Source organism: Podarcis filfolensis, assembly GCF_964270895.1.
Source record: "Podarcis filfolensis genome assembly, chromosome: 2".
Classification (NCBI taxonomy): Eukaryota; Metazoa; Chordata; class Lepidosauria; order Squamata; family Lacertidae; genus Podarcis; species Podarcis filfolensis.
The window spans coordinates 115,180,997-115,203,784 of record NC_139605.1 but is presented as its reverse complement, the minus strand read 5'-3'; the positions used below and the strand labels follow the sequence as shown (position 1 = coordinate 115,203,784).

Genomic DNA, 22,788 nt, shown 5'->3' with positions numbered 1-22,788 from the left:
GGATCAGCTGATAAGCGGCTGAGCGATCAGCTGTTAAGCAGCTTAGCGGATCAGCTGTTAAGCGGCTTAGCGGCTTGGGAAAAGGGGGGGAGGGAAAAAAACCCGCAGGAACTCGCAAGACATTTTCGTCTTGCGAAGCAAGCCCATAGGAAATTCGTTTTGCGAAGCACCTCCAAAATGGAAAACCCTTTCGTCTAGCGGGTTTTCCGTCTTGCGAGGCATTCGTCTTGCAGGGCACCACTGTACCCATACATTATCCTGGGAAAATGTCCCAGTAGTTTGCACTCAGGAAAGATCTAGGGGACATTTTGGGATGTGACCCAGGATTCCGCCAAATTATGTGGGTGACAGATCAGTAAATGGTTGGGCACCATGTGCTTGGCAGATTAGTGGTGCTGAACCTATAAACCACACTTTTCTTTTCTTTTCTTTAAAAAAAGATAACATCACAAATATTGGGAATTATCTCTGAATGCTAAGAATGAGCACAACGAAATTCAGCAAATTTCTAAACAAATAATTTGCCCTGTTGTCACTCCCTTCCTGAACTGTACTATGGGGGCAAATGGCAGATTGCATGACTGAAAGCTCCCCCGTGACTAAGTATTCATTCACACACACTTGGAAAAGGAGAATGTCAGGGAGGAAACTAGACAAAAAAATCCCTTCTCTTCTATACAGTGGCACCTTGGGTTACAGATGCTTCAGGTTACAGACACTTCAGGTTATAGACTCTGCTAACCCAGAAATAGTACCTCTGGTTAAGAACTTTGCTTCAGGATGAGAACACAAATTGTGCTCCGGTGGTGCGGTGGCAGCAGCAGGCCCCATTAGCTAAAGTGGTGCTTCAGGTTAAGAACAGTTTCAGGTTAAGAACGGACCTCTGGAACGAATTAAGTACTTAACCCGAGGTACCACTGTACCTAGTTCTCTATGTACAACCCCATACACATTATATCAGGAGCATTCAGCCATCCCTAGCATCTATTCTGCAGTGGTACGGTCCATGAGCTGTTTTGCCTAGGGAACCCAGTAAAAAAACATTAGGGGTTATATCCAAATGCTACTGCTACACAGAGCAGAACGACTGAAATCAAGGAACCTTTAGTTGTGCTTATTAATTCAAATGAGTCTATCTTTTCCATTGCATCTCTTCCTAACAATTGTTTAATCTCGTTTCTCTCTGAGGAATCATTGAAATCACTGCTTCTTGGCATCTTCCAGGGAAAAGAATGACCCAATCCTTAAAAACAAAACACCCTCCTTATAACGACAAATAAGTAGCACATCCTACTGTATTTTACCATTTCTGATACAGACAGGCACCTTTTCCCTTTGTGACATTTCCCTATACTAAAAGACATTTCATTGTTATTCTAAATAATCAGATTATAAAAGTGATTTTTCTGGCGCAACCAGACAAAAACAAGACAACTGTCAAATCCTCTCATCTTCTAGCAACGGTTACACCATCAGTTTGGGAACAGGCTTGTGTCTCGTAGAGATGCGTTGCCAAACCCCCAGGCTAAATCGAGCCGTGTTAAGTAAGGTGAATTCCCATCCAGACCCTTTCAACTGCTACTTATAACGGCGGCTGCTTTTAATAGAGCTGGGCCGTCGCCTGCATTGGGAGAGGGTGGGGTGAATGTTTGCACCCTCTGGAAAGGGGTGGATTTAGCAGCCTTCAGAAGTGTGCAACTTGTCTGAAGGGATCCACATGTTCGTAATACAATGCAGATGTTCCACAGCTGGTTTCCCGCCTGTTGTTGCTTCTCTTCTTCCCCCTCCACCCGCCCAGCCACTTTTTATTTCATTTTCTCTCTCCCTCACGTCCTTGAAACGATCTTTCAAATACGACAAAAAACTTCCAAGATTCTACACCAGAGCAATATCCAGCTTTTATCGTTCTCTTGTCTCATCCGCTGCCCAAGCCTGCATGTTCTCCCGACAAGGAAGATGCAGTTTCCATGCATCACCAGCTGAAACTGTGGAAGGAAACATGTGCAGCAACAGTTGCCCCAGGCAGATGGCCCAGGGGACAATGGAAAGGTTCAAGCCAGAGGCTTTGGACTCCCGGACCAATTCCCAGCTTCGCAACACACACCTCTCCATTCTCTCAGGGTGGATCCCCTCATCTGCACAGTAGCAAAAAGAAATCCCAAAACAGAAAGGATAAATGGCCTACATTTGAGAGATGGGAGGCATTCCGTGTGGGGCAGAGGAAACCAACATGGTGCCCTCCAGATATTACAGACTACAATTCCCATCATTGTCCAGTGCCCATGCTGGCTCAGGCTGATGGGAATTCGAGTCCAAAAGCATCTGGAGTGAATCACATAGGCATAGGACTTGGGCTGAATTGTCTCAGAATTTTCCAGTGTAGATCAAAAGCCTGTTCTTCCCCTGTTCTTTGGAGCCTTTAAAGCATCCTTGGATCTCTCTGGGAACACCACACTTCTCTGAGCTGAATGGCTCTTCCCACATCTATTCATCATGTCATATTCAAGGTTGTGTATATTCTAGGCAATACGTTTCAAAGCCGGGAAACAGCCATACACCATTAAATCCTTCAATGCATCAGGGGACAAGGCAGTCACAGATTCCATTGCCTGTTGCTTCCCAGTTGCTACATACACACACAAACATAGCACCACCAACTTGATGTATGGCACACCTGAAGACCCCATCAGTTATTGCAGGCTGCAGAGAAGGGTAAATGACAGGGCTGGGGAGGGGAGGGACAGGAGAGTCCATGGCCACTTTACCTCTTATGGCTTTGGAAAATTCAGAGCAGGGGGAGCAAATATGGCACCCTCCAGATTCTGGATTGCAGTTCCCATCAGCCCCAGCTGTCATGGCCAAGGATCAGGGATCATGGGAACTGTAGTCCACAACATCTGGAGGGCACTACATTGACTACCCCTGATGCGGAGGGTGCATGAATGTTCTCCAGTTTTAAATCTGGCAGTCTTAACCAGGCGAGAACCTGGTTAGTTTATTTTTAATCAATAGCTACAGAACGCAACATCATGAAAATTCAATTTTTCATGGCACATACTTTTGGGTCAGAAAGTTCTGCTCTGTTCTGGGTTTTTGTTGCTAACAGAAATCCAGTATAAAGTACTGGCTCTTTCCTTTAAAGGTAAAAGTAAAGGGACCCCTGACCATTAGGTCCAGTCGTGGCCGACTCTGGGGTTGCGGCGCTCATCTCGCTTTATTGGCCGAGGGAGCTGGCATACAGCTTCCAGGTCATGTGGCCAGCATGACTTAGCTGCTTCTGGTGAACCAGAGCAGCACACAGAAACGCTGTTTACCTTCCCGCCAGAGTGGTACCTATTTATCTACTTGCACTTTGACGTGCTTTTGAACTCCTAGGTGGACAGGAGCTGGGACCGAGAGCTCACCCCGTCGCGGGGATTCGAACTGCCGACCTTCTGATTGGCAAGTCGTAGGCTCAGTGGTTTAGTCCACAGCACCACCCTCGTCTTTCCTTTAGATCATAGCATTAATTCTCCTCCTCCTCCTCTTCCTGCCAGTGCCAGTGCCAATTTCATTTCAGTCTTTTTTTTTTTTTGTATCTCCTATGAACAGATCTGCTCTATCTGAAGTGCATTTTTACTCCCCCAACTGCCACCCCCAAATGTATTTCAGAATGGATCCCCTCCATTTTAACTTTTTAGGCTAGGGATGGAGAAGCTATGGCCCTCCACATAGGTCTTGACACCCCTAATCATTGGCCTAACTGGTTGGGATTGATGGAATTTGTGTCCAACAATATCTAGAGAACCACAGTTGCCCCATCCTTACAATAATGATGTCCATTGCTTTGCCTTCTGTGGGCTCGGTCCTCTTCACTTTACCCAATCGCTTATCCACAACTTTTGGCTCCCTCTTGCAAATCTTCCTAGTTTCATAAACCTTATTCCCTTTAATCCCAAATCCTGCAGATCAAAAGGTCTTACATTTTATTGTTATTTAAAAAAACAAAACCCTGCAAAACTAATCAGGGTTATAGCAATTCAAACTGTGTGAAACAAGCTCATTTGTTCAGATCTGCATATATATATATTTATCAGGCAGGGGTTCTCTTCCAGGGGAAGAATGTTTTGCTTTTGCTTCATGTGGAATGGTAGAATTACAGAGCACCCCGGGAACAGCAGGAAAAGTGACCTCGGTTGAGAGCTTGAGGAAAAAGCGACTCCCCATTAGTGTCCAGACTTATTGGGTTTATGACATATGGCTGGGAAGCTCTGGTTCTCTCCAGCAGATGTCAGAACTGCACAGGCTCCTAGCAGCTGCCATCTCATTCCACGATTAGCAAGGAGACATGGGATGTCCCCCCCACCCACCCCCACCCCTCTGGCACAGATCTTTGCGAGAAGTTTTAGCATGGCTGACAGTCTTCTTTCCACCCTGGTGATCTCCGCAAGGAGCTTCACATTTATAGTGAACGGCCTTGCCCTCGAGGAGGCCGTATATAACTCTCTTTTTTTGTATGTATTTATGGCTGATTATTTGCGTAGACTGGCTCTGTGTATTGAAGGGGAAACGATATTGCAGTACTTTCACATGCTGGTGAAAATTGCATCTGGTTGCTTGTTATGAGTTTGCATGTTTATAATGCTACTTGGTGCTATTCTAAGTAGTCCCTTTCTGCTCATAAACGTGCGGTTGGATGAGCCTTGAGAAAAGAAAACCCTCGGCGGTGTATATTTTTGTGATTTTCCCTACAGGTCCGGTGTCAAGAGAGCAGATTTCTTGTTTTCCCATCCATGGAGGCAATTGATGGCAGACGCCTTCGCTCTCTTTTTTTTTGCAGGCACATTGTGTGTTAGCTCTGGCTGTCCTCCGCCAAACCTCTCTCTGCTTTGCATATGGGGCGGGGAGGGAAAGGTCTGGAGACACTGAGATGATAAAGTGAGCTGTCAATTTTTGCATTTTATTTTAAATGAGAGACAAGAAAGACTTTGCTGCTCCTCTAGGCTGAGCTCATGCCACATGCATGAGCATGGCTCAAAGGAAGAAGGGGAGGAAACTGGATCAGAGCAGTAAGAAGATATATTGCGGAAAGCAATATAGTGGGTGCTAGTTGTTCTTCACTTTCAGTCCCAGTTAAGAACAGCCTGCTGGATCAGGCCAAAGACCGATCTCATCCAACATCCTGTGGCTAAACAGATGGCTATGAGAAGCCCCCAAGCAAGGCTAGAGGCATCCAAAGCACATTTCATTCTAGATATTTTTTTAAGGTGAACATTTACTGAATGCATACTCATAATCATAAAGGACATTATTTTTTCCCCATCAAACTATAACTTGACTTTCCAGCTCTGTGGCTTCTGTGGTTTGACTGCCCAAATGTGAGAGATTTCTACATACCTACCACATCTCTGGAAGTGAGAGCTGGACCACAAAGAAGGCTGATTGCCGAAGAATCTATGCTTTTGAATTATGGTGCTGGAGGAGACTCTGGAGAGTCCCATGGACTGCAAGAAGATGAAACCTATCCATTCTTAAGGAACTCAGCCCTGAGTGCTCACTGGAAGGACAGATCCTGAAGCTGAAACTCCAATACTTTGGCCACCTCATCAGAAGAGAAGACTCCCTGGAAAAGACCCTGATGTTGGGAAAGATAGAGGGCACAAGGAGAAGGGAACGACAGAGGACGAGATGGTGGGACAGTGTTCTCGAAGCTACCAGCATGAGTTTGACCAAACTGCGGGAGGCAGTGGAAGACAGGAGTGCCTGGCGTGCTCTGGTCCAGGGGGTCGGACGACGACTAAACGACTAAAGAACATCACATCTCCTAAATTTTGTGGGTCGTGGTGGGAAGGGTTGAGCATTGATGGCTATAAGCTTTTTTTTTCTGAAGGTCACAACTGTGGGCAACCATGATTCATCCTCAGGAGGATCCTGGCAGCTGGGTTGCCACTCCATACAATGCAACCACACACACCCTCTGCACATGCCTATGAGCAGGACTTGAGTGCAATAGCACACTCCCCATTGGGTTTTTTTTAAAAAAAATATTCGTTTATTGATTTTTTTTCAATTAAGTACCAACGAAAAGGTAGTAACATAAACATGCACTTAAACTGAAACATAACACAGGCATTTCTTTTGTGGGTGGCAACATGGAAGAATACAAAAGCGGGTATTGTTGGAGAGGTGACCGTTCATGTGAAAGGTAAGTTCAGGTATGTGATTCCCAGCAAATGGTATTCAGAGACATAATCCCTCTGACAGTGGAGGTACAACATTGCCGTCATGGATAGTAGCTGATCCTCCATGAAGTTTATGTCAAGTTGGGTGACCGTGAAGACAAGGCAAGATGGCTGAGGACAGATAAACAAGAGTCGCTTCATTGACCAATGGATAAATCTGCCCAGGAAGGTTTTAAGACTCTGGCTTATGACTTATGTTTCTTGCTGGTCTAGGTCACAGTCTGAATCCCCATCTGATATCCCTTTGCAGGGATGTTGCTGGGCTCCAGCTCCCACCATCCTTGGCCATTGACTATGCTTGCTGGAGCTGATGGGAGATGGAGTGCAACCACATGTGGAGGGTCACAGATTCCCCATCCTTGGCTTATGACCTGATTCCTGGTTCAGGGTGCACTGCAGGTTCAAGGATGCTCAGCTGACCTAACATCTCTGGAAGCTTTTAGACAAGTGCTCTTTCCACTCTGTTGCCTTGCCTCAGCTGCCACAGGGCTAGGGACTGGGGAAGAAATTCCATTCTGTTCACATTTAAAAGCAAACATCCCTACTTTGCACTTTCTGAAAGAATACACTAATCGAAACCACGCCCATTCTTTGAAACTGGCACTTCTCCAAATTTTGCAACGCAGCTCTCCAGCCAAGTAAGCAGTACAAAAATTAGGGTATATTAGGGTGAAGTGTCATAATTAGTGAAAATGGGCATATATCATAATTAGTGAAAATGGCACACAAAATGTATTAGATTAGTGAGAGACAAATGTTTTGCAAATTTGTGAACATTAAGCAGAAACCTGGCTGATCTACTGCAAATCACCCAGAAATATCTCACTAGCTACTTTTCTCCTTCCCCTGATCTAGAAAGGTCACCCCTTTTTTCGACACAGGAGTTAGGTTCCCTTGACACAGGAAAGCTAATAGAAATCATGTGTTAAAACATTACTGTAATACACAGAGTTCCTAGGCTGATTTGTGTTTGAGAGCAAGCAGAGCTGAGTCACACCCACACCATACATTTAAAAGATATTAAATGCATATTTAAAACACACAGCTCCCCCGAAGAATTATGGGAACTGCAGTCTCCTCTCACTGAGCTACAATTCCAGCATCCTTGGGAAACTACAGGTCCCAAGTTTCTTGTGGGGAAGCCTTGTGTTTTAAATGCATGGTGTGGAGAGGACCTTGATGACAAGTAACTGGTACTATACAGATGTAGAAGAGAAGACGAAGAGTTTGGATTTGATATCCCGCCTTTCACTCCCCTTCAGGAGTCTCAAAGCGGCTAACATTCTCCTTTCCCTTCCTCCCCCACAACAAACACTCTGTGAGGTGAGTGAGGCTGAGAGACTTCAGAGAAGTGTGACTGGCCCAAGGTCACCCAGCAGCTGCATGTGGAGGAGTGGAGACGCGAACCCGGTTCCCCAAATTACGAGACTACCACTCTTAAGCACTACACCACACTGGCTCTCAGAGTGTAGGACAGGACATTGAAGTGGATGGGGCTTCTGTGTGTCATTCTAACACAAGCACACACCAATCTCAATGGGTGTTGGACAGCTCCATCTCATCTCTGTTGTCATCCCACCCTGCTATTGGCAGACAGATGTCACACTGCTGAGAAGGAGAAGAGGAAGTCGTGGTAATGCCTGCAATGTGGATGGAGGAAGTGGAAGCAGTATTGCAACTGGAGAGGAGGTTGGGGCAGCAACGAAGGGACGACGGTGGCCACCAAGCCTGCTCAGGTTCAAATTCTCACTCACCCATGAAGTCCACTGGGTGACCCTGAGTCATTCATTATCTCTCGGCCTAAGATACTTCACAGGGGTGTTGTGGAGATAAAATGGGGAGTTGCTATGTATGCTATCTTGAGTTCCTTGGTGGGATAAAGGTAAAGGGACCCCTGACCATTAGGTCTAGTCGTGACTGACTCTGGGGTTGCGGCGCTCATCTCGCTTTATTGGCCGAGGAAGCCGGCGTACAGCTTCCGGGTCATGTGGCCAGCATGACTAAGCCGCTTCTGGCGAACCAGAGCAGCGCACGGAAACGCCGTTTACCTTCCCGCCGGAGCAGTACCTATTTATCTACTTGCACTTTGACGTGCTTTCGAACTGCTAGGTTGGCAGGAGCCGGGACCGAACAACGGAAGCTCACCCCGTCACAGGGATTCGAACCGCCGACCTTCTGATCGGCAAGTCCTGGGCTCAGTGGTTTAACCCACAGCGCCACCCGCGTCCCTCCTTAGTTGGATAGAAATGCACTATACAGTGGTACCTCGGAAGTCAAACGGAATCCGTTCCGGAAGTCCGTTTGACTTCCAAAATGTTCAGAAACCAAGGAGCGGCTTCCAATTGGCAGCAGGAAGCTCCTGCAGCAAATTGGAAGCCGCGGAAGCCATGTCAGATATTCGGGTTCCAAAGAACATTTGCAAACCGGAACAGTCACTTCTGGGTTTGCAGCATTCGGGAGCCAAAACGTTTGACTCGCAAGGCGTTCGGGATCCAAGATACGCCTGTATAATGTATGAGTTTGTGCATGCAGAATATATTTTCAGCATGCACAGGAATTCTGTTGTTGTTTTTTAGTCATTTAGTCATGTCCGACTCTTCGTGACACCATGGACCAGAGCACGCCAGGCACTCCTGTCTTCCACTGCCTCCCGCAGTTTAGTCAAACTCATGCTGGTAGCTTCAAGAACACTGTCCAACCATCTCGTCCTCTGTTGTCCCCTTCTCCTTGTGCCCTCCATCTTTCCCAACATCAGAGTCTTTTCCAGTGACTCTTCTCTGCTCATGAGGTGGCCAAAGTATTGGAGCCTCAGCTTCACGATCTGTCCTTCCAGTGAGCACTCAGGGCTGATTTCCTTCACAATGGAGAGGTTTGTTCTTCTTGCAGTCCATGGGACTCTCAAGAGTCTCCTCCAGCACCATAATTCAAAAGCATCAATTCTTCGGCGATCAGCCTTCTGTATGGTCCAGCTCTCACTTCCATACATCACTACTGAGAAAACCATAGCTTTAACTATACGGACCTTTGTTGGCAAGGTGATGTCTCTGCTTTTTAAGATGCTGTCTAGGTTTGTCACTGCTTTTCTCCCAAGAAGCAGGCGTCTTTTAATTTCGTCCCTGCTGTCACCATCTGCAGTGATCATGGAGCCCAAAAAAGTAAAATTTCTCACTGCCTCCATTTCTTCCCCTTCTATTTGCCAGGAGGTGATGGGACCAGTGGCCATGATCTTCGTTTTTTTGATGTTGAGCTTCAGTCCATATTTTGCGCTCTCCTCTTTCACCCTCATTAAAAGTACAGGAATTCTACCACATTCCAAATGGTTCTGATGAGGTTGAGCATGCTTTAGGGGATGTGGGGGGAATGTTGCAAGGTAGGAAGTGGCAAAGTTAAAATCTCACCTAACAAATGCCACCTAGAAAATGCCCAGGGTCCATGCCAATCATTTATTTTCCAAAACATTTCTCGATGTGAATTCACACCACTTCTGCTCTGCTGGAGTCTATGGCACTCCTATATCTTTGACACTTGGTCTCTAATTTGATGCTGGAATTTGGGAGGGTTGGGGTTAGCAAGCAGATATAAAGGCATACCGTCACGGGTTATATGGGGAATTCCTATGGGATCATATGCTTTAAAGCTGAATGCAGAATTGGCGGAAATGACTGGCAGAATCCGAGACCTGGGAGAAGAGTTGGTGGAAGAAGACTGGAAGAAATTTAAAGACTACCTTCAGAAACACTGTAAAATTAATGAATGTTAAAATGATGTTGGACTGAAAACAAGTGGCATCAGCAACAAAGTTAATAAGAATATGCAAAAATGAATTGATAAATGGATGAAAATATAGAGTTATAATATGTTAAGATATAGAGTTAAGACAAACGAAAGAAGGTAAGGATTTGCTGATTTGATTATTTAAATGGGAATACAAAAAGGGGAGGTGTGAGGAGGCCAAGGAAATAAGCTAATGAGTTTAAAGTTACTAAAAACGGATTTGTTTTTTAATTCTTTTTTATCTATTTGTTTTTTGTATCTTGTATTTTTATTCCTCTTTTTTTCTTTTATGTACTTTTCTATGTTTTCTTTTTTGTATCTTTTTCTTTCTATGTGACTTTTTTCTATTTTGTAAACTTATGTTTTTGTAAAATCACAATAAATATCTTATAAAAAAAAAAAAGCTGAATGCAGAATTGGAGCTACCACAAAATCCCAATGAAAACAACCCTCACCTGCAGCATGGCTGTTCTCAAATATTCCAAACCCACGAGCTGAGCCTGCCTCCAAAAATATGTTGAGGCTTTCCAAAATTATATTCTGGAGGGCTTGTTTTCTTTTTTCTTTTTTTAATGTGGCTTCTGGCTTAGGCCTCATTGCAGGCATGTTTTCTCAGACCTTGCTCAAACACCATGAAATATCTTTTAAAAGAAAAAGAAAAGAAAAAAGACTATCACCCAACATCCTTCTGTTTTCAGCCGCTGAAATGTTACAGAATGACCTGCCTTGCTACCTTCTCCTGCTAGCAGAGCCAAATTCATAGCTGGCTTTTCGTAGACGGTTCCCTTCAAAAATAAAAATTGTGCCTGAGGTTTTATTTCATTACTAACTAGGATCAGGGAGCCTGTGGCCCTGCAGATGGTGTTGGGATTCCAACTCCCATACGCCCCAGCCAGTACAGTGGTACCTCGGGTTAAGTACTTAATTCGTTCTGGAGGTCCGTTCTTAACCTGAAACTGTTCTTAACCTGAAGAACCACTTTAGCTAATGGGGCCTCCCGCTGCCGCCGTGCTGCCGCAGCACGATTTCTGTTCTCATCCTGAAGCAAAGTTCTTAACCCGAGGTACGATTTCTGGGTTAGCGGAGTCTGTAGCCTGAATCTTCTGTAACCTGAAGCGTCTGTAACCTGAAGCGCCTGTAACCTGAAGCGTGTGTAACTCGAGGTACCACTGTATAGCCAATCAGGGATGACAGGAATACTAGAACCTTGTTGAGCTGTTTTAAAAAGAATAAGAATGAAATATACTCAGAGTCGCAAAGTGATTTCATGCTCTTTATTCAGCTCATAGTGGTGAGGAGGAATGAATGAATGTCCCCTCAAAGTATCTGCTTTATATACATTATTTACACAATGGGCTGCACATGATTGGCTAATTCTGGAATTCTACTGTAAGCCAATCAGGTTGTGGATTCACTTCTATCTGGAGCATGATTGGGTGGTTCCTGCCAACCAATCATACTGCTGCATTGTTCTAGGACCAATCAGACTGCTGCATTCTGAATCCTATTGTTCTAGGACCAATCAGACTGCTGCCTTTTGGATCCTATTGTTCTAGGACCAATCAGACTGCTGCAGTTTGGATCCTATTCAACTCAGTACATAGCAAAGAATAAGTAGCATAATGAGATAGGCCTATTTTGAAAGACTCTTTGGTCCAAGCTAATTGTCTGATGTTAATCATAATTATTAGTCTTTTTGTCATACAAGGCAAGCCCATTACATCATTTGTAAGTGCCGGAGGCAAGCTAGGAGGACCGACAACAGCAGGCTCAATGGAAGGGGGCCAGTTTTCTAGTTTGCGTAAGGTGGCTGGTGTGTCAGAAGATCTATTTTTGCCAGCCAAGTTCAGTTCTATTTCATGGTATCATCTCAGGGTAACTTAGCTATGCATATCCGGGGGTGGGGGCCTCTGGTGCAGGGGCTTCTCTATCTAGCCCTCCAGACTGTCCCTAAAGGTAAAGGTAAAGGTACCCCTGCCCGTACGGGCCAGTTTGCCAGACTCTAGGGTTGTGCGCTCATCTCACTCTATAGGCCGGGAGCCAGCGCTGTCCGCAGACACTTCCGGGTCACGTGGCCAGCGTGACAAGCTGCATCTGGCGAGCCAGCGCAGCACACGGAACGCCGTTTACCTTCCCGCTATAAAGCGGTACCTATTTATCTACTTGCACCCGGGGGTGCTTTCAAACTGCTAGGTTGGCAGGCGCTGGGACCGAACGACGGGAGCGCACCCCGCCGTGAGGATTCGAACCGCCAACCATGCGATCGGCAAGTCCTAGGCGCTGAGGCTTTTACCCACAGCGCCACCCGCGTCCCTTAGACTGTCCCTAGGCAGCCGTAATTCAAACCCTGGTGCTGGTCTGAATGTGTCCTTGAACTTGGACGCCTCTTGCTCTTCTGACTGGAGGACAGAGAGGAGTGTGTGAAGAAATGAGCCTGCCATTGCCCAGAGATGGAAAGAAGACAAAGTCCCTACCAGAGAAGAACAGCAAACTAAGCTGTTGGACTATGCCGAAATGGCAAAACTGACCGGAAAGCTCAGGAACCAAGAAGACCAAAACTTTCATAAAGAATGGGGGGAAATTTCAATTTACTTGAGAGACCACTGTAAGCAGATGAAAACAATAGCAGGATTGCAATAACACATTGTAATGGTTCTAGGGGTTGCTCGTGCGTAAGCCGGTGCCAACACCTGGCTGGGTTGCCTGAGTGAACCTTTTCTGTCCGGACAGCCACTCACCCGTGGCTGTCTCAGTCGCTGGCAGAATCCGTCAGTGGGCGTTTCTTAAACTTCTTCCAGCAAAGAAGCTCTTTGACGCCTAGTCTCCTCCTACTCTCCCTGCACGGAAGCCTTCTGCGCAATGAGGGCGTAGGCAGCGGAGGACCCTTACTCTCCCCGCTGGTCCCCGGCAAGGAGTCATGGGACCGCCTCGCCGATTCCCCCATCTGCCCCCCTTTTCCACTGGTGCTACGCTGATTCTCTTCCCCAGAAGATGGGCTGCCTCCCCCCATCCCGGGACGCTCTCTGGAATCCCTCTGGAGCTTGCTCTCTCCCTCCGGCACTGATGGCAGTTCCCTGACACACATGTAGAGTCATACTTCATGTCACGTTTGCTTCAGGTTGAGCGTTTTCAGGTTGCGTCCTGCGGCGACCCGGAAGTACCAGAAAGGATTACTTCCGGGTTTCGCCACTTGCGCATGCGCAGACGCGCAAAATGACGCCGTGCGCATGCGCAGAAGCAGCGAATCGCAACCCGCACAGACGCGGGTTGCATTCTGCTCATGTTGCAAACGGGCCTCCGGAACGGATCCCGTTCGCAACCAGAGGTACCACTGTCATATAGAAATTATTATGGACAAAATGGAGAGACATAAAATTTAGACGAGGAAATAATATGCAGTTGAAGAGGTTGATAATAGGACCAATGGAGGGGAAGGTGGGAAGTCTAGAGATTTGGAGAAATCTCTGAATAGGGATATGTATTTGGTATTGTTATAATCTTACACTTGCAAAATCAAATAAAAATTATTTCAAAAAAAGAAAAGAAAAGAAATTAGCCTACCGTACAAAGTTAAATTTACATTCATCGCTCTGTCCACTTTTGCACCCCTGTACAGAGTCTTTTGGTCACGACCCAGCAGAGACCACTCCTTCTTAGAGAAATACGCAGCCAGCTCCTCAAAGGCTACCAGACCCTTATAGGGCTGTATGGTGACTTGTTCCATTACCTTCCAAGGAGGAGATGACCTAAAACGTATCAGCCTGGGGAGAAGCAACAGACAATGGCCAATTCTATCACGTCCAGCTTGTGGTTGTCCCAGAAGCATCTTACCAGCTGAGTTGTAGTATACAGTCTTTCCAGAAGAATACAGCCTCCTTGCAGCGTTCTGATACAGATTAGGCTCTGGCCAAGGGCATGGTCCAAGAGGCCACTTTTTCATCCTGGGTTGCCATACTTTGAAGAGCAAAAAAAGAGGACGCTATGATGGCCATTCAAAGCAAATAAATGCAATTTGTCTCAAATTTTATCCCCTGAAAAAGAGGACATGTCCTGGAAAAAGAGGGCACATGGCAACCCTAGCACTGGCCCATGGTACCTAGGAGGTTCCCCAGAAGGGAAAGTGGCCCTTAACCTCTGATATATGCATACACCCAACATTTTCATTTTGTCACACTCTAACTTGACTGAGACTGTAATCTCAAAGGAAGCTTAAATAAAATCAGTGTGCCTTCTGAATAGAGGATCAGGTTGCAAAAAAGAGATTCTAACCTTCAGCTCGTGCTCTTAACTACTGTTTACACAGAGGGCTGGCTTAGCCACACCCCAGGAGTGTTTCTGTGTGTACCTCTTCACTGTCTTTCACATAACTGAATGGATACCATTCACCACTATGTGGAAATGGTATAGCTGTGCTTTAGGGTGCTGTTGCAATGAAAGCAAACGTTGCCTCCCACTCCCAGTACAGAAGGTCCTGGCTTTTGCTGAACTGGATCACACAGGGTAGTCTTATGTGGAGATTCAAGCTGGATTTGCATCAGTCCTTACAATATACAGAAAAGGCACACACACAACCCCTCCCGTCGCAACAATGGGGATTGTTGGAGGATGGATGGAGACTAACAGATTGAGGTTGAATCCTGACAAGACAGAAATACTGTTCTTGGGGGACAGGGGGCGGGTGGGTGTGGGGGACTCCCTGGTCCTGAATGGGGTAACTGTGCCCCTGAAGGACCAGGTGCGCAGCCTGGGAGTCATTTTGGACTCACAGCTGTCCATGGAGGTGCAGGTTAATTCTGTGTCTAGGGCGGCTGTCTACCAGCTCTATCTGGTATGCAGGCTGAGACCCTACCTGCCTGCGGACTGTCTCACCAGAGTGGTGCATGCTCTGGTTATCTCCCACTTGGACTACTACAAAGCACTCTGTGTGGGGCTACCTTTGAAGGTGACCTGGAAACTGCAATTAATCCAGAATGTGGCAGCTAGACTGGTGACTGGGAGTGGCCACCGGGACCACATAACACCGGTCCTGAGGGATCTGCATTGGCTCCCAGAACATTTCTGAGCACAATTCAAAGTGTTGGTGCTGACCTTTGAAGCCCTAAACGGCCTCGGTCCTGTATACCTGAAGGAGCATCTCCACCCCCCATCATTCTGCCCGGACACTGAGATCCAGCGCCGAGGGCCTTCTGGCAGTTCCCTCATTGCGAGAAGTGAGGTTACAGGGAACCAGAGAGAGGGCCTTCTTGGTGGTGGTGCCGACCCTGTGGAACGCTCTCCCTTCAGATGTGAAGGAAATAAGCAGCTATCTTTAAAAGACATCCGAAGGCAGCCCTGTTCAGGGAAGTTTTTAATATTTAATGCTGTATTGTTTTTAACACTCGATTGGAAGCTGCCCAGAGTGGCTGGGGAAATTCAGACAGATGGGTGGGGTATAAATAATTAATTGTTGTTGTTGTTGTTATTATTATTATTATTATTATTATTATTATTATTATTATAGCAGCTCTGGTACCTCTTTTCTACCTATATCAGAGGCTGTTCAGCTACCTTTGTTGTGCTGATTTCCAAATAAAGTCATCTCAGAACACGTTTGCCTAGCATACAGATCTGAATTAATTCAATTCCTTATTAAAGGGTGGTCAGTTAACCTGCAGAGGAGTAACGAATGAGCCACGGATTTGAGCTGCAACACTGTTCTGGCAAAGCCGCTCTCGCAGAATGCCAAAAGGCAATTACATCTCATGGAAGCAATGAATGCTTGCACAAGACCTTAGGTAAAAAACGCTCACAGCAAAAACCCAAGGGCAAGATGGTGGAGTAAACGCCAGGGAGGCAAAACAAGCCTACGCCTTGCAAATTCTTGCAGCTGTTTCGAAACCCTGAGTGGGTTTACGGTTCATTTTTTAAAATACAGTGCAGGGCGAGGGGTGGCAAGCAATCCAAAATATACTTCATTGGTGAGAACCACTTCCTCATTTCTATTAAATCCCCTTCATACCTGCCAACATTCACAGGCAACAAACCCGGAAGATTTTTATATTTGCATAATGAAATATAATGTGTGCATTGACGGGGGTTTCCCTACGGCCTCGTAAATGTAATGGAAGAGAGAATATCTTTTTTTTGCTCAGGAAATCAGCCCAGTTGGCACATTCACCTTTTGCACAGCCTTCCGTGCGAGGACATTTCAGGGCCTCGCAATTACCCTACAATGTAGGTTAAGGGGCACAGCCCAGAAACAGCTACAGTGCTTTCCTTACGTTTTCTCTCCAAACACTCATTCAGTGTCTGTAAGCCTAGAACACAAGGAGTGAACATGTACGGATTAAGGTTCAGAAAAACGGCGACCTTGTTACACCATCAGTGCAAAAAGGCAGATCCTTGCCCCAAGGAGCTTGAAATATTTGTTGCACAACGTAGTTATTTCACAAGATTTATGTACTGCTTGATTGTAATAAAGCAGTTTATGGAAAATAAGAGTGCCAACGGTGCGGCAGAAAACAATTAGGGGAGTGGGGAGAGAAAGAGGAAGAGCAAAAGGGTGGTAGTACAGTGGTACCTCGGTTTTCGAACGTAATCCTTTCCAGAAGTCCTTTCGAGTTCTGAAACATTCGGAAACTGAAAACAGAAGCCTCAAAACCGAAGCCTCAATACGGAAGACTCGAAACGGAAGCAGCGTTTGAGTTCTAAAACGTTCTGCTACGGAGGCATTCCAAAACCGAGGTACCACTGTAAATAGCATTATTCTGGAACACCATAGGGGAGAAGAGTTTGGATTTGATATCCCGCTTTATCACTACCCTAAGGAGTCTCAAAGCGGCTAACAATCTCCTTTCCCTTCCTCCCCCACAACAAACACTCTGTGAGGTGAGTGAGGCTGAGAGACTTCAGAGAAGTGTGACTAGCCCAAGGTCACCCAGCAGCTGCATGTGAAGGAGCGGGGAATTGAACCCGGTTCACCAGATTACGAGACTACAGCTCTTAACCACTACACTACACTGGCAGTAGCTACCTATTGTTGGCATCCACCTGTCTCGAGAGACAATGGAGTGTGCCTTCAGGGGTGATGAAGTCAAACCACTTCACAGCACCTGCTGTGGCTGCAGAGACTGCTAACTCGTAACTGCTGCCTCCTGAGTTGCTTTTGCTGCTTTGGCAGCACCACAGTGACCTCTCGGGGACGCAAGCCTGAGCAGTGCGTAGGGAGGCCCTGGGCTGCCCAGATGACAAGATTCCCTCCTCTCGGCCCCACTGATGCGATCCAAAGGAAAGCAGAGCAATGCGTGTGGCACCAGCTTGGCTGCCAGAGTTACTGGAAGGAAGCATGCAAAACAGGGGCGACCACAAAATAAGTAAATAAAATGGGAAGTGGGGGGGGGTATTTGGTGGGAAATCTGCCAATGGTCCTTTTTCAGGGTGGGGGAAAGCAAAGTCTCAGTTAACTTGCTCTGGATTTCACATGAAGGAGTTATCTGAGAGCTGAACTGCTGCATTTCCCACCATAAGCAGGTCTTCCAAGCACTCACAGATTCGAGGATATTCCACGGGCAGCTATCTTACAGGATACAGTGGTACCCCAGGTTAAGTACTTAATTTGTTCTGGAGGTCTGTACTTAACCTGAAACCATAGCTGTCAAGCGTCTCTTAATTGGCGGGACAGTCCCTTATCCCAGCGCTGTGTCCCGCTGCTGTCCCTTATTGATGATGTCCCTTAAATTTCCCGGGTTTCAAAGGAAGCAGCTCCTCTCCCTCCCTCCCTCCCTGCCAGCCAGGGAGGAGAGAGGCTCCAACTGTGCTGCTTGGCTGTGTTGCTCACCCAATAAGGAGACTAAGAACGACTGGGGGGTGGAGCTTGCATGCCTTGTGCCAATCAAATCGGCCGCGTTGCCTGGGGACTCACCTTTGCTCAGCGCTTCCCAGCAGAGAGGTGATGGTGGTTTTCCTTGCTGCATCCCCTTGCCGGGTTGCTGCGCTATGGGAACCACCACTTGAGGCTTTGTTTGGCTGCTGGTTGACTAAAATCCCTTATTTTGTCTGCTGATCCCTTATTTTCATATCTGTAAGTTGACAGCTATGCCTGAAACTGTTCTTAACCTGAAGCACCACTTTAGCTAATGGGGCCTCCTGCTGCTGCCGCGCTGCCGGAGCCCGATTTCTGTTCTTATCCTGAAGCAAAGTTCTTAACCTGAAGCACTATTTCTGGGTTAGCGGCGTGTGTAACCTGAAGCGTATGTAACCTGAAGCGTATGTAACCCGAGGTACCACTGTATATTTCTTGTGCACAGAGAGAAATGGCCTTGGTATGTGTGTGTACCTTATCCGTTCCCCCATTCTCAGCTTCCATAGTTCTAAATAAAGGGATAGTACGGGAGCCGTCCTATACAAACATTCCTGGGAGAAATTCCCATTGAACTCCGTTTATTTAGTTAAGCTTATTTTTTACTGGGTTCATTTGGCTGCACACATTTGCTGGGTGGCTTATAAAACAAGTAGTAGATGCAATATTAAAATAGGGGTTACTTCTGAGTAGATATATATAGAATTTTACTGGCTATCCATTGATTTAGAAATATAGAAGCATAATGGGGGAGTTCCTAAGGCATCCAGGAAAGTACCTGCATTATTTGAAACTTTTGGGAAGCCCAAATAAATCATTAAGGGGTTGCTGTTTTATTCTGACACGTTTGCTGAACTGCAAGTCCTTTTCCATACTGAGGAGGTCACTTATGTTTACTGAGTACACAGAACATTTGCATCTTTCCAAGATAAATACAGTTTTAATGTTAGAAACATGCATGGAATTAAGACTACGCTAACTTTGCCAACACATGCAAATACCTTCACCAACAGTCAGCATGGGGAATCAGTGGAAATGTTTCAGAATAGCAAATGTTATTGTGGAATGATTCCTTACCCACCCACCAGTTTAAAAGGACACACGCACAACCCTTCTATCTGTAAGATACTTCCTGAAACATCTTGAAGAATGTGGAATCCTAGCACAGGGAAAATGGGGCTGTAAATGAGGGGTACTACTTGGGGAGGACATAAGGGGCAGTTACCCCACACCCCATTTTAGATTGCATGCAATTATTCATCTACATCTGCAAGATATAGAAAAGCAACCACCCCCAAAAATACTTTTTTTGTGGCTTAATCTTGGTCATTAGCCTCTCCTTTCACTGATGCTAAGGGAAAAATCAAATACAGTGGTACCTCAGGTTACATATGCTTCTGGTTACATACACTTCAGGTTACAGACTCCGCTAACCCAAAATAGTACCTCGGGTTAAGAACTTTGCTTCAGGATGAGAACAGAAATCGTGCGGCAGCAGCAGGAGGCCACATTAGCTAAAGTGGTGCTTCAGGTTAAGAACAATTTCAGGTTAAGAATGGACCTCCGGAACGAATTAAGTACTTAACCCGAGGTACCACTGTGACTTCTAGAGAAATCTTGCTAATTTAACATGGTCAATCAACTAAACAGGTTTTATAGGGGAAACTTATAATTTTAAAATATATTCAAGGAGGAGATGTACAATGATGTTACAAGGGAAATGCAGGGTCCTCAATGTAATGTTTTGTTTATAATTCAGGGAGCAGCATTTGCAGACGAAAACTGACAAGTTTGCAGGGGTGCTTAACCCTTCTCCCACCTATCAAATCCATACCCTCCAACATTTCTCCAATGAAAATAGGGACATCCCATTCCATAATGATAATTTTACTATTTATACCCCACATCTCTTTCTGGGTTGCCCCAGCCTCTCTAGGCAGCTTCCGAAATATATAAAAACATAATAAAACATTAAACATTAAAAAAACTTCCCTATACAATGGTACCTTGGTTCTTGAACTTAATCCATTCCAAGAGTCCGTTCGATTCCTGAAATGTTTGAAAACCAAGGTGTGGCTTCCAGTTGGCTGCAGGAGCTTCCTGCACTCAAGTGGAAGCCGTGTCGGATGTTCGACTTCAGAAAAATCTTCACAAACCAGAACACTTACTTCTGGGTTTGCGGCGTTCAGAAGCCGATTTGTTTGGGAGTCAAGTCATTCGAGTACCAAGGTACCACTGTACAGGATTGCCTTCAGGCGGCATGGGGGGTCAGATAACTCCATACCTTCCAGTGAAAATAGGGGCATCCTACCATACCCTCCAAGGGACGCGGGTGGTGCTGTGGGTTAAACCACAGAGCCTTGGGCTTGCCGATCAGAAGGTCGGCGGTTCAAATCCCCACGACGGGGTGAGCTCCCGTTGCTCGGTCCCGGCTCCTGCCAACCTAGCAGTTCAAAAGCACGTCAAAGTGCAAGTAGATAAATAGGTACCACTCCAGTGGGAAGGTAAACAGCGTTTCCGTGCGCTGCTCTGGTTCGCCAGAAGCGGCTTGGTCATGCTGGCCACATGACCCAGAAGGTGTACGCCGGCTCCCTCGGCCAATAAAGCGAGATGAGCGCCACAACCCTAGAGTCGTCCGCGACTGGACCTAATGCTCAAGGGTCCCTTTACCTTTACCATACCCTCCAGCATTTCTCCAATGAAAATAGGGACATCCTATGGAAAAGCGGGATATTCCAGGATCAAATCAGAAACCAGGATGGCTTCTCTAAATCAACGATGTCCCTGGAAAATAGGGACACTTGGAGGATCTGCAAATCTCCCCTGTAAATGTTGTTTCAAAACCAGGAAGGGGGACCTGTGCCCTTCCCTGTGTTGCTGGACTACAACTCCCATCATCCCTGACTCTTGGCCATGCCGGCTGAGACTGATGGGAGTTGGAGTCCAACAACATAGGGAAGGGCACAGCTTCCCCATCTCTTTTTCAAAAGTTCGGCTCCTCAGTTAAGCTCTGAAAATTGAAGTGAGTGCAACTAAGGGTGGAAAGCATATCACAGGGCAGAAGGCACGGACATGCACACTGACATGGAAAGCTAGGAGGATTTTGTAAGGGAACCAAGTCTTGTTTGCTCACTGTAACCAAAGGAGAGGCACTTCTGTACGGAGAGAGGAGGTCAAAATGTGAAGCGAGTGGGGGAAACCATTCTTGAGTGTGTACATTTCTGGAGGAGGTGGGGGAATGCTGGGTGGAGAACTAAAAAATGTGCTTCAGATAGAAAACATCTGTTCGCAGGCAGCACCAAAAGTGCAGGGAAGTTGAAATGCAGTTGTAAATTTACTTTCCTGCATCACCATCAATCACTGGTATAGAAGGCTATTTAAAATGGTGTATCTGTCTTTCACACATGCACACCAATAGAGGGAGAAAGGCTTGAAAGCTTTTAAAGTGGCACATATGAAATTGATCCCAGCCTATGTTATATCTGTGGGAATGTTCAGGGATGCAGGAGAGGATATATTGTTCGATTATAGCCTTTCCAACTTGTGTTAACAAGTTCACAATTTAGCAGAGTAATATTCCCCTTTTTAAACTTGCAGCGGATGCGTTTGCTCAGACTCGCTAAAGCCTCTATAATAACTGTTCTGGTATTTTCCCCTTATTTCCTCATAAAAGATAAGACACGGCACAGTCTTCTATAAAAGTATAAAAAGGTTTACTCACACATCATTCTGTTCACAATAGGATCCCAGAAGGCAGACTTAGCTTAGAAAAGTAACATATACCTAGAAACTATCTCATAAGAAAACAGTCCCTTTGTCCTCACTTGGCTGGAAGCCAAGAGAGCATCTTTGGCTAAGCAGATGTTGCTTCTTCGACGCATATAGTCAAGAGAGAGAGAGAGATGGTTGCCCCGCCCTATGCTTTTGTCACTACCTGCACAGGTGAGGCCACACCCACCTCAAGTCACATGCAGAGGAAGTCTGTCCCAGCCCAGAAGGAAACAGGAAGTTTACCTGCTGGCTAGACAAACATTCCTCCCCATGTGTAAACATGTTCACTCTAGGAATGTTGTACTTGACTGCTCTTGTGTTTCACATCCCACAATATCCGTATAGATGATTCAGATTCATTTATTCGTACCTACTCATCAGACCATAACAAAACAAAAAAAGTTTATAACAGTGTGAAAGTGGTACAAGGTGGCATCAGTTGGTAGAGCATGAGACTTTTAATCTCAAGGTCGTGAGTTCCAGCCCCACGCTGGGTCATCTAGTCCAACCCCCTGCAATGCGGAAATCTTTTGCCCAATGTGGGGCTCAAACCCACAATTCTGAGCTTAAGAGTCTCAAGCTTTACCAGCTGACCTATTCCAGATGTTGTGTCCAGCTTCTTTAATAATAATAATAATAATAATAATAATAATAATAATAATAATAATAATTTATTTATACCCCGCCCATCTGGCCGGGTTTCCCCAGCCACTCTGGGTGGCTTCCAATAAAACATTAAAAGCTTCCCTAAACAGGGCTGCCTTCAGATGTCTTCTAAAAGTCTGGTAGTTGTTTTTCTCTTTGACATCTGGTAGGAGGGCGTTCCACAGGGCAGGTGCCACCACCGAGAAGGCCCTCTTCCTGGTTCCCTATAACTTGGCTTCTTGCCGCGAGGGAACCACCAGAAGGCCCTTGGCACTATGAGACCCCCCCCCCAAAAAGCCTGTATGTCTCTCTCTCTGCCGCCGCCACCATATCAGCTTCTCTCAATCAGACACCAAAGTCACATTGTGTAGGCCTTCCTATCTTACCACAAAGTTTAGGATAGTTCCCTTCATCACACCCTTAAAAATGCCAGCGTTTGCTTTTAAATGATGCAAGCTCCTCACCTTTCTGCTTAAGTAAGTGGCTGGGGCCGCTTGCCTTCATGGCCTCCCCTTCAGTAACATTGTGACATAACATGGT

The 22,788-nt window shown here is 46.1% G+C and overlaps 2 long non-coding RNA genes across 2 annotated transcripts; one reads left to right on the top strand and one right to left on the bottom strand.

The window, feature by feature from the left end:
- The first annotated feature begins 4,360 nt into the window (after positions 1 to 4,360).
- Positions 4,361 to 13,721, top strand: LOC310756019. The gene is made up of 3 exons (XR_014544650.1): positions 4,361 to 4,446; positions 7,815 to 7,957; positions 13,612 to 13,721. It is a non-coding gene; the product is annotated as an uncharacterized lncRNA (long non-coding RNA).
- Positions 9,460 to 22,771, bottom strand: LOC310756015. Its single transcript, XR_014544645.1, has 4 exons — positions 22,713 to 22,771; positions 13,827 to 13,949; positions 10,425 to 10,636; positions 9,460 to 9,883 (listed from the first exon to the last, which is right to left on the bottom strand). It is a non-coding gene; the product is annotated as an uncharacterized lncRNA (long non-coding RNA).
- Between the last annotated feature and the right edge of the window lie 17 nt (positions 22,772 to 22,788).